Source organism: Loxodonta africana, chromosome 22, assembly GCF_030014295.1.
Source record: "Loxodonta africana isolate mLoxAfr1 chromosome 22, mLoxAfr1.hap2, whole genome shotgun sequence".
NCBI lineage: Eukaryota > Metazoa > Chordata > Mammalia > Proboscidea > Elephantidae > Loxodonta > Loxodonta africana.
Window position 1 is genome coordinate 23,064,931 of NC_087363.1, and position 12,720 is coordinate 23,077,650.

General features: G+C 39.2%; 1 protein-coding gene across 1 annotated transcript in view; it reads left to right on the top strand.

The window, feature by feature from the left end:
- The window catches only part of IP6K1 (inositol hexakisphosphate kinase 1), a 39,997-nt gene that overhangs the window by 988 nt on the left and 26,289 nt on the right, over positions 1-12,720 (top strand). The gene's annotated exons all lie outside the window — the stretch shown is intronic.

The window sequence follows — 12,720 nt, forward strand, 5'->3', positions numbered from 1 at the left end:
TCGCGTCTCTCTTTTATATCTCAAAAGAGATTGGCTTAAGACACTACCTAATCTTGTAGACCTCCTCAATATAACTGCTGCTAATCCATCTTATTACATCACAGTGATAGGATTTCAAACACATAAGGAAATCACATCAGAAGATAAAATGGTAGACAATCATATAGTCATGCAAGGGAATCATGACTTAGCCAAGTTGACATATTTTGGGGGGACACAATTTAATCCATGACAGGTGGTGTCTTAGTCATCTAGTGCTGCTATAAAAGAAATATCACAAGTGGATGGTTTTAACAAAGAAGTTTACTAGTAGGCTACAAGTCCAAATTCAGGGCATCAGCTCCACAGGAAGGCTTTCTCTTCTGTTGGCTTTGGAGGAAGATCCTTGTGTTCAATCTTCCCCTGGACTGGGAGCTTCTCCACACGGGAACCCTGGGTCCAAAGGACCCGCTCTGCTCCTGACACTGTTTACTTGATGGTGTGAGGTCTTCCACGCTCTCCGCTCACTTCTCTCTTTTATATCTCAAAAGAGATTAGTTTAAGACACAGTGTAATCTTGTAGATCCCATCAGCATAACTGCTGCTAATCCATCTCATTAACATTGTGGAGATAGGATTTACAATACATAGGGAAATCACATCAGATGACAAAATGATAGACAGTCATGCAGTACTGGGAATCATGGCCTAACCAAGTTGACACATGTTTTTTGGGGACCATTCAATCCATGACAGGTGCCATTGAGTCGATTCTGACTCATAGTGACCCTGTATACAACAGGACAAAACACTGCCCAGTTCTGTGCCATCCTCACAATCGTTATGTTTGAGCCTATTGTTGCAGCCACTGTGTCAATCCATGTCATTGAGGGTCTTCCTTTTTTTTTTTTTTTTAATAATTTTTATTGAGCTTTAAGTGAACGTTTACAAATCAAGTCAGTCTGTCACATATAAGCTTATATACACCTTACTCCATACTCCCACTTACTCTCCCCCTAATGAGTCAGCCTGCTCCCTCCTTCCAGTCTCTCCTTTTGTGACAATTTTGCCAGTTTCTAACCCTCTCCACCCTCCTATCTCCCCTTTCCTTTTTTTTACTTACCGTATATTTTACCAAGCATGATATCCTCCAGGGACTGGTCCCTCCTGATAACATGTCCAAAGTATATGAGACATAGTCTCTCCATCTTCACTTCTAAGGAGCATTCTGGCTGTACTTCTTCCGGGACAGATTTGTTTGTTCTCTTTGCAGTCCATGGTATATTCAGTATTCTTCACTAACACCATAATTCAAAGGGATCAATTCTTCATGGATATATAGCAGAACTAAGTCATTTTATTTTTTCATTATTTAATTCTGGACTCTGTAGCACTGTTTGCAACTTTCTATACTTCATTTTCTTTTAATCTGAATTATAATTTAAATTCCAATTAAAAATTTTTATTGTGTTTTAGGTGAAAGTTTATAGTGCAGATTAGTTTCTCATTCAAAAATTTATGCACAAATTGTTTTGTGACATTGTTTCAATCCCCACAGTGTGTCAGCACTCTCCCCGTTTTGCTTTCCATCCTGGGTTCTCCATGTCCATTTGTCCAGTTTTCCTGTCTCTTCCTGCCTTCTCGTCTTTGCTTTTTGGCAGGTGTTACCCACTTGGTCTCATATCCTTGATTGAACTAAGAAGCATATTCCTCACATGTGTTATTGTTTTATAGGCCTGCCTAATCTTTGGCTGAAAGGTGGACTTCGGAAGTGGCTTCAGTTCTGAGTTAGCAGAGTATCCGGGGGCATAGTCTCAGGGGTTCCCCCAGTCTTGTGTCAGACCAGTAAGTCTGATCTTTTTTGTGGATTTGAATTTTGTTCTATATTTTTCTCCCGCTCTGTGTTAGACCCTCTATCGTGATCCCTGTCAGAGTAGTCGGTGATGGTACCTGGGTATCATTTAGTTCTTCTGGGCTCAGGCTGGTGGAGGCTGTGGTTCATGTGGTCCATTAGTCCTCTGGACTAATAATTTTCCTTGTGTCTTTGGTTTTCTTCATTCTTTGCTCTGGACAGGATGAAATCAATAGCTGTACCTTAGTTAGCTGCTCACAAGCTTTAAAACCCTAGATACTACCCTCAGAAGTTGGATGTAGAACATTTTCTTTATGAACTATGTTATGCCAGTTGACTTTGATGTCCTCCAAGACCATGGTTCCCAGCCCTCAGCCCCAGTAACTCAAGGTGTTTGGATGTGTCTAGGAAACCTCTTTGACTTTACCTTGGTCAAGTTGTGCTGACTTCATCTATTACACTTCAACGTAAAGAAAAATTCTCACAACTGGACCAATAAGTGACATCACGATAAAGGGAGAAAAGATTGAAATTGTCAAGGATTTCATTTTACTTAGATCCACAGTCAATGCCCATGGATGCAGCAGTCAGGAAGTCAAATGATGTATTGCATTGGGAAAATCTGCAAAAGACCTCTTTGGAGTGTTACAAAGCAGAGATGTCGCTTTGAGGACTAGGGTGCCCCTGACCCAAGCCATGGTGTTTTCAATCGTCTTATATGCCTGTGAAAATAGGACAATACATAAGGAAGGCTAAGAAGAACTGACGCCTTTGAATTATGGTGTTGGTGAAGAATATACCACGGACTGCCAAAAGATTGAGCAAATCTGCCTTGGAAAGAGTACAACCCGAATGCTCCTTAGAGGCAAGGATGGCGAGACTTTGTCTCACATACTTTGGACACATTATAAGGAGGGACCAGTCCCTGGAGAAGGACATCATTCGAAAGAGAGTAAGACCCTCAATGAGGTGGAATGACATAGTCACTGCAACAATGGGCTCAGTATAATAACGATTACAAGGATGGGGCAGGACTGGGCAGTGTTTGGATCTAACAACAACAGCGATGGCAAGCATCCCTTCATGTAGTTGTTGGCTGCCTGTATGTCTCTGGTGAAGTGTCTGTTCATGTTCTTTGCCCATTTTTTAATTAGATTGTTTGTCTCTTTGTTGTTAAGGTGTTGAAGTTTCCTACAGATTTTAGAAATTTGTCCCTTGTCAGATGTGTCATTGCCAAAATTTTTTTCTCAGTCTGTAGTTTCTCTTTTTACTCTTTTGGAAAAGTCTTTTGATGGATATAAGTGTTTAATTTTTAGGAGGTCCAAGTCATCTAGTTTATCCTCTGCTATTTGCATTTTTAGTTATGTTTGATAGTCTATTTATGCCATAAATTAGGGTCCTTAGGTGTTATGAATTGAATTGTGTCCTACGAAAATATGTGTCAACTTGGTTAGACCATGATTCCCAGTAGTGTGTGGTTGTCCTCCATTTTATGATTGATGTAATTTTTCTAATTACATCAATACTAATTAATTAAATCCTTATCTATGCCTTTGGTTAATGAGGTAGGATTGAGTTATGTTGAAGAGAGTTAGGGTGGGCTGGAACACCCTTACTCAGATCACATCCCTGGGAGTTTCCCTGGGGTATAGCCTGCATCACCTTTTATCTTACAAGAAATGAAAGAGAAGTGAGCAGAGATACGGGGACCTCATACAACAAGAAAACAGTGCCAGGAGCAGAGCATGTCCTTTGGACTCGGGGTTCCTGTGTGGAGAAGCCCCTAGACAAGGGAAAGATCGATGACAGGTTTCTTCCCCCAGAGCTGACAGAGAGAGAAAATCTTCCCCTGGAGCTAACATCCTGAATTTGGACTTCTAGCCTACTAGACTATGAGAGGATAAATTTCTCTTTGTTAAAGACATCTACTTGTAGTATTTCTGTTAGAGCAGTACTAGATAACCAAGACACTAGGTTTGCCCTTTTTTTTTTCTTCCATGATCTTTATAGTTTTAGGTTTTATGTTTAGGTCTTTGATCCATCTTGAGTTGGTTTTTGTATATGGTGTGCGGTATGGATCCTGTTTCATTTTTCTGCAAATGGATGTCCAGTTTTGGTTTGTTTGCATCTCTAAGTATAAGGTGTGTCTCTTGTAGGCAGCATATAAGTGGATTGTGTTTTTTTTATCCATTCTGCCACTCTGTCTGTTTATTGGTGCTTTTAGTCCATTTATGTTCAGCATTATTACTGATAAGTATGAATTTAGTGCTGTCATTTTGATGTATTTTTTATTGTGTTGTTGGATGGTTTCTTTGTTCCACTTAATTTTCTGTGCTGAGTCATTTTTCTTTATGTATTTTCATTGTTGATTTTGTGTTTAGTGAGCCTTTATGTTTTTCTCGTTTTTCATTCGGATGTGTAGGATTGTTAGTTTCCTTTGTGGTTACCTTAATATTTACCCCTGTTTTTCTAAGTTTAAACCAATCTTTTATTTCTTTATATTGCCTTGACTTCCTCTACATATGTAAGATCTATAACTACATTATTTAGTCCGTCCTTTTTGTTTTAATGTTGTCATCTTTTACATATTGACGTCTCTGTTTCCCTATTTTCAGTGTTTTAGCTTTGGTTTATTCTTGTGACTTCCCTATCTGGGTTGATATCTCGTTGTTGTGTCCTGTGTTCTAGTTATGGATTGTTATCTGATGTTACTGATTTTCTAACCAGAGAACTCCCTTTAGTATTTCTTGTAATTTTGGCTTGGTATTTACAAATTCCCTAAACTTCTGTTTATCTGGAAATGCCCTAATTTTGCCATCATATTTGAGAGATAGTTTTGCTGGATATATAATTCTTGGCTGGCAATTGTTTTCCTTCAAGGCTTTATATATGTCATCCCATTGCCTTTTTGCCTGCATGGTTTCTGCTGAGTAGTCCGAGCTTAGTCTTAATGACTCTCCTTTGTAGATGACTTTTCATTTATCCCTAGCTGCTCTTAAAATTCCCTTTTTATCTTCGGTTTTGGCAGGTTTGATTATAATATGTCTTGGCGACTTTCTTTTGGGATCTGCCTCGTGTGGGGTTCGATGAGCTTCTTGGATAGATATCTTCTTATCTTTCACAATATCAAGGAAGTTATCTCCCAACAAATCTTCAACAATTCTCTCTGTATTTTCTGTTATCCACTCCCCCCCGCCCCCCCGCCGGGCCCATACTGGTACTCCATCCACTCGTGGGTTATTCCTCTTGATAGAGTTCCACATAATTCTTAGAGTTTTCTCATTTTTTGAAAATTATTTTATCTGATTTTACCTCAGATAAGGTGGGGTCAAATGCTTTATCTTCAATCTCACTAATTCCATTACCTCAGTTTTATACCTGTGACTTTTTATTGAGATGCCTAACAGAAATTTTATTGTTAATCTTTTGGATTTCTGTTTGCTGTCTCTCTGTGGATTCTTGTAGCCTGTTAAATTTGTCAGTAAGGTCTTGCATAACCTTCTTAAGTTCCTCTTGTATTCCCTGGCTTGTTCTGCGTTTTGCCTGATCTTCCTGATCTCTTGAAGAGCTTTGTTGATTAATCTTTTGAATTCTACCCCTGGTATTTCCAAAATATTATCTTCCTCTGGAAGGTTTCTTGATTCTTTGTTTTGAGCACTTGCTGAAGCCATCATGGTCTGCCTCTTTATGTGATTTGATATTGGATGTTGTCTCCAAGCCATCAATAAGTTATTTTATGTTTGCTTACTGTGTCCTCGCTTCTTGTTTTGTTTTGATATGCCCAAATAGGCTGGTTGTGTGAGCTAGTTTGATTATTGGTGTTTTTGAAGCTCTCACATCCTGTCACCAGGTGGTTAGAGCTGTTACTAGGTATGGGAGCCCAGGAGTCTGTTTACTTTTCCTGTATGGATTCAGCTTAGGTGTCCAGGTTGTCAGTCACTAAGTGTGTGGTGCAGGCTCTGACTTACAGTCCTAGATGGGCAGGGGTGATTGGAATAGGCACAGATATCTGGCTGCAGTAGGGTATCATGTGCTGAGCAAGGCCAGGGGGCTGACCGCTGCCCCTGAGTGTCTGTGAGAAGAGTGCATCCTTGTTCGCTAGAGTGCAGAGGTGGGTGGGTTTTGCACCTGGACTATGGGCACCCAGTGCTGTTGGCTGTAAGGATCAGGAGGCATCACTTATTCTTGGACCCCTGTCATGGGTGCCTAGGTGGTATGGGTGGAGCCACCAGTCTTCCAGCCCCTGATGAGGGTAGGTGAGGACCCAGCTTAATGGGCAGAGCAATGTCAAATGTCACAAATCTGCCACTCCCCCTTATAGCTGATATAGTTGAAAATAGGCTTCAGGTATATACCCTGTTGTACTGTGCTAATAAGGGCCTACGCTGTTGAAGTGGCACCACAGAGATCTATGCAGGGGTGAAAGGCATTCAGAGTCCATGGACCACTTGTGCTTGTGCCTGGACAAACGGCCTGTGCCTTCCCTGAGTTCCTGGCTTAGGGGAGCTGGCAGATTATTTTTTCCTGTTGGTTAATTTGTTCCCTCTCTAAAACCGGGAGAATGGCTCTGGACGTGCAACAGGTCTTAATTCCCGCCCAGGGGACACGGCAGTCACTGAAGCTGGCCCGACCTGGTGCAGAGTGGGGAGGGTGCAGGTAAATGGGAGAGAGGTTCTTCCCAAAGGGGGTGTTTTTTGGCTCTATGCGGTAGATTAGAGGCATGTCCTCACCTTTTGCCAGTTGAGTACCACTTCTTGCTGGTTCTAGAGGGTTGAGCAGACCCTCCACCACTTGGTGTCTCCTGCTGTGGAAAGCACATCCCAAGTGCCACTGCTTGCCTCCCCATGCATACCTGCCATTCCCACCTGCAGGGTGCTGGTTCCCACTGAGTCAAGTCTGGCAACTCCTTGCTGCTTCTGAACCATCTGCACCCTCCTCATGCTGCTCAGTCCAATTCCTCAACTTTGTCTTTGATGTTCGGAGTTCCTAGACTGTCAACATAATTGATTCACTTGTTTTTTCAGGTCTTCGATGTAAGAGGGACCACAGGAAGCATCTGACTACTCCGCCATTTTGGTCCCACCTCCTGGATGTCCACTTTTGCCAGCACCATTTGTTAAAGAGACTGTCTCTTCCCCATTTAATGAATTCTAGCCCTTTGTCAAAGATCACCTGTCCATAGGTGGATGGAACTGGGTCCTCAGTTCTGCCCTGTTGGTCTGTGTGTCTGTTGTTGTGCCAGTACCAGGCTATTTTGACTACAGTGGCTGTATAGTAGATTCTGAGATTGGGAATTGTGAGGCCTTCCATTTCATTGTTATTCTTCAGTAGTGCTTTGCTTATCTGGCGTCTCTTTCCATATAAAGCTGGTGGTTAGTTTTTCTTTCTCTTTAAAGAATGTTGATGGAATCTGGATTGGGATTGCATTATATCTATAGGTCCCTTTCGGTAGTATTGACATTTTCACATGTTAAGTCTTCCTATCTATGAGCATGGTATGTTCTTCCATTTATGTAGGTCTCTCTTGGTTTCTTGCAATAGTGTTTGTAGTTTTCTTTGTGTAAGTCTTTTACATCCCTGGTTAGGTTTATTCCTAAGTATTTAATCTTTTGGAGTGCTTTTGTAAATGGTATTATTTTCCTGACTTACTTTTCAGAGTTCTTTGTTAGTGTAGAGGAATCTGATTTTTGCATGTCGATCTTGTACCTTGATACTTTGCTGAATCCCTCCATTGGTTCCAGTAGCTTTCTTGTAAAGTCTCTGGGATATTCTATGTATAGGATCATATCATCTGCAAAAAGCGATAATTTTATTTCTTCCTTACCAATTTGGGTGCCTTTTATTTCCTTTTCTTACTTTATTGCTTTCTAACCATACTGACTTCCAGTACAGTACTGAATACGGGTGATGATAAAGGCCATCCTTGTCTGGTTCATTCTCACAGGGAATGCTTTCAGCTTCTCTCTGTTGAGAATTACGTTGACTGTTGGTTTTGTATATATGCCCTTAATTATGTTGAGGGATTTCGTTTCTATTCCTGTTTGGCTGAGAGTTTTTATCAGGAATGGACGTTAGATTTTTATACTTGTTTTTCAAGGTATAAAATCATGTTTTTCATTTTAAGGTTAAATTTTCAAGTACTATCAGGGCCATCATTTTTTAGCAACAACTTTAGGCCATTTTTTTTTTCTTATTGTGGTAAAAATATCCACAACAAAATCTTCACCAGCTCAACAATTGCCACATGTAAAATTCAGTGATACCGATCACATTCTTCATGTTGTGCAACCTTTATTGCTATACTTTTCCAAATTATTCTACCACTATTTACATAAACTCTATGCCCCCCAAGCAAAAATTTCCCCTTTCTCCCTCTCTCCTACTACTGGTAACCATTGATCTTTTGTTTCTATATATTTGTTTCATATAAGTGAGATCATACAATATTTGTCCTTTTGTGACTGATTTATTTCACTTAGTATAATGTTTTCTAGGCTCACCCATGTTGTGGCGTGCATCAGAACTTCATTTCTCTTTATGGATGAGTAATATTCCGTTGTATGCATATACCATGTGTTTATCCATTTGTGCGTTGATGGATATTTTGATTGTTTCCACCTTTTGCCTATTGTGAAAAGTGCTGCAGTGAACATGTGTACACCTTTTTGTTTGCGTTCCTGCTTTCACTCCTGGGTATATACCTAGAATTGGGATTGCTTGGTCATAATGGTATTTCCGTGTTCAACTTCTTTTTTTTTTATTTTTATGTTCAGCTTCTTGAGGAACCACCAAACTGTTCTCCACAGTGGCTGTATCATTTCACAATTCTACCAGCAATGGATGAGGGTTCCAATTCCTCTACAACCTTGCCAACACCTGTTACTTTCTATTTTTATTTTTTGATCATTGCCATTGTAATGGGGATAAGGTGGTGTATATCATATATCATTGTGGTTTTAATTTGCATCTCCCTAATGGCTAATGATGTTGAGCATCTTTTCATGTGCTCTTTGGCCATTTGAATGCCCTCTGTTGTGAAATGTTTGTTTAAGCAAAAGCATCAGCAAGCATCTGCCCATTCTTTATTGTTTGTTTTTTTGTTATTACCTTTGGAAGTTTTTATATATTTTGGGTATTAGACCCTTATCAGGTATGTTGTCAGTTGTTGTTGAGTTGGCTCCAAATCGTAACAACTTGATGTATAACAACGAAACGTGGCCTTGTCCTGTGCCATGTTCACAGTTGTTCACAGTCGTTGGTATGTTTGAGCCCATTGTTGCAGCCGCTGTGTCAGTCCATGTCATTGAGGATCTCCCTCTTTTTTACTGACCCTCTACTAAGCATGCTGTCCTCCAGGGATTGGCTCCCCCTGATGACACGTCCAAAGTGAGATGAAGTCTCACCATCCTCACTTCTAAGGAGCTGTGCTTCTTCTAAGACCAATTTATTAGTTCTTCTGGCAGTCTATGGTATATTCAGTATTCTTTGCCAACACCACAATTTGAATACCGTTCCTATTTCTTCAGTCTTCCTTATTTATTGTCCATCTTTCACATGTGTATGAGGCAATTGAAAAGACCATAGCTTGGGTCAGGTGCACCTTAATCATCAAAGTGACGTCTTTTCTTTTTAAAATTTTAAAGAAGTCTTTTGCAGCAGATTTGCCCAAAGCAATACATCATTTGATTTCTTGACTGCTGCTTCCGTGGGCGTTGGTTGTTGATTCAAGTAGAATGAAATCTTTGACAACTTCAATTTCTGCACCATTTTTCACGATAATGTTTGACCCAGTTGTGACAATTTTCATTTCTTCACATTCAGGTATAATCCATACTGAATGCTGTAGTCTTTTACCTTCATCGGTAAGCCCTTCAAATGATCTTCATTTTTGGCAAGGAGGATTATGTCATCTGCATATCACAGGTTGTTAATGAGTCGTCCTCTAATCCTAATGCCCCGTTCTTCTTCGTATAGTCCAACTTTTCAGGCATATGTATTGGATATGTGGTTTCTAAAAATTATTTCCTCGTCTGTAGGCTGTCTTTTCACTTTATTAATGAAGTTCTTTCATTAACCAAAGTATTTAATTTCTATGAGGTACCATTTATCTATTTTGTCTTTTGCAGCTTGTGCTTTTATTGTCATACCTGATAATTCATTTTCAGAAACTAGGCCCCACAGATGTGCCTCTTCATTTTCTTCTAAAAATTTCATGTTTTTAGTATTCACATTTAGGTCCTTCATCCATTTTGAATTGGTTTTTGTGTATGGTGTGAGATATGGATCTTGATTCGTTCTTTTGCATGTGAAAATCCAATTTTCCCAGGCATTTGTTGAAGAGACTTCCTTCCCTATTGAATGAACTTAGCCAGCACTCTTGTTGAAAATCAGTTGACCACAGATGTTTGGATTTATTTCTGGATGCTCTGTTCTCTTCCATTGGTCTATATGTCTGTTATTATACCATTATCAACCAAAAACCCATTGCCGAAAGTAGATTCTGACTCATAATGACCCTATAGGACAGAGTAGAACTGCCTCATAGGGTTTCCAAGGAGCGTCTGGTAGATTCAAACCTTGGACCTTTCGGTTAGCAGCCAAACTCTTAACTACTGCTCCACTCGGGCTCCATACCATTATCGGGCTGTTTTAATTACTATAGCTTTATAGTATGTCTTGAAACTGGGAAGTATGAGTCTTCCTACTTTATTCTTCTTAAAGATTGCTTTAGCTGTTTGAGGTCCCTTGCCCTTCCATATAAATTTGAGAATTGGCTTTTATATTTATGCAGAGAAGGCTGTTGGAATTTTGATTGCATTGAATTTATAGATTACTTTGGGTAGTATTGACAACTGTATTAAGTCTTCTAATCCATGAACATGGAGTGCGCTTCTGTTTATTTAGGTCTTCTTTAGTAACATTTTCTAGTTTCTAGTCTTTTACCTTCCTGGTCAAATTTATTCCTAGGTACTTTATTCTTTTAGATGCTCTTGTAAATGGTAATATTTTCTTAATTTCCTTTTCAGCCTGCTATTTGCTGATGTATAGAAACGCAACTGATTTTCATTTGTTGGTCTCATATCCTGCCACTTTGCTGAATTCCTTTATCAGTTCTAATAGCTTTCTTGTAGAATCTTTGGGGTTTTCTCTGTATAGGATCATGTTATCTACAAAAAGAGATAGTTTGACTTCCTCTTTCCAGATTTGAATACCATTTATTTTTTTCTGGTCTCCTCTGGCTAGGACTTCCAGAGCAATGTTGAATAGTAGTGATGAGAGTGGGCATCCTGATCTTAAGGAGAAAGCTCTCAGTGTTTCTCCATTGAGGTATAATGTTAGCTGTGGGTTTTTCGTATATACCCTTTATTGTATTGAAGAGTGTCCCTTCTATTCCTATCTTGTTGAATGCTTTTATTATGAAACTGCCGAAGTTTATCAAATGCCTTTTCTTCATCTATCGAGATGACTATGTGATTCTTTTCCTTTGTTCTATTAATTGATGCTTTACATTGATTTTCTATAGTCATTTTATTTTAGAACCTGATCTTTGTCACTATGTTTGTATATTTTTATGACTGTCCGTCAATGTGTAAGTTATATTTTTTTGTATTCTGCTTTTTAACTTTTTCAAAGTTGACACCGTCCTTTACTAGGGGTTCCTCAATTTAGAAGGAAATTAGAAAGGAAAATCAATCCCTATCAGTGTTAATTTTTTTTCTTTAATTCTTAATTGGCAAAAAGAGGTAAAGCAGTTTGTGGAACACCCCAAGTGTTCTTTACTTATGTCTGGAATGTTCTTTCCATTGCCATTTACCCACAATTTCCCCTCATCCTTCAGTCCTTCAGGTCTTCCCAGAGACTCCTTCCCTGATCATCCTATATCAAGTTTTCTGCCCAGGAAGCCTTATTATTTTCTATTTGAGTAACCTTATTTAGTTTCATCTTAGCACTTGTCACAAAATACAAGTGTTTTGTCTAAGCATTTGTTTACTGTGTTTTTCACATTAGGGTATAAGCTCCATCAAGGTCCTGGCCTTATCTGTTGTTTACACTAATGAGCACAAGGCCTGGAACCTGGTAGATACTCAGTAAATACTTGATAAATGAATGAAATGACGCTAAGGGCTTATTTGCATAAGGATACAGAAACCTTGGACTTCACATTTAGCAGTGTGAGCATTAACACTGATGATTGTAGCTGATCATACTAAAATAAATAAAAATCTACTTTTAAGCTTCCTGCCAAGGTATGGGATATTACGGATACTTTTCCTTAGCTTGGTTTTTAGCTCCCTGTGGCTTTCTACCCAGTTCTCCTTTTGTGGCCTGTCTGCTACATCATCTGTCCTCAGTGTGCAACCAACTTTAAAAAATACTTGTGCTGTGGAAATAAATAGATGTGTATAGATACGTGTGTATGTGTGGGTTAGTATTCATTCATACAGCGTTTTCTAGATCTGTCCACTGAAACAGCCTAGAAGCAATGATATCCCAGTGACAATGAGCACATCTAGTGCCAAGATCCTGGCTTTTTAAAATACCATTCCTACAATAAGAGGAAAGGGCTCCTTAGAGGAAATAGTTGGTTTCTCGGCTGGGGCAGGAAAAAATAAAAGATGAGCCTGGAGCATCTTGTGATGATGGAAAGTAAAGAATTGGTAAAAAATGACAGAGGTGCATGTCAAAAGTACATAAGTGCCAAATTAAAGGATTCCCAGTAGCCAGACGTGGGAGAATTTGAGCAATAAAGTTAATATCCCAAAGTCCACACTAATATAACTAAACAAAACAAATCTATGTTTTTTTATGAGAAGGGATAGTTCTTCCTTATAGTAAAATTTTTTTTTTTTTTAAGTTTTCATTTTTCTTGTACTTTAGATGAAGGTTTA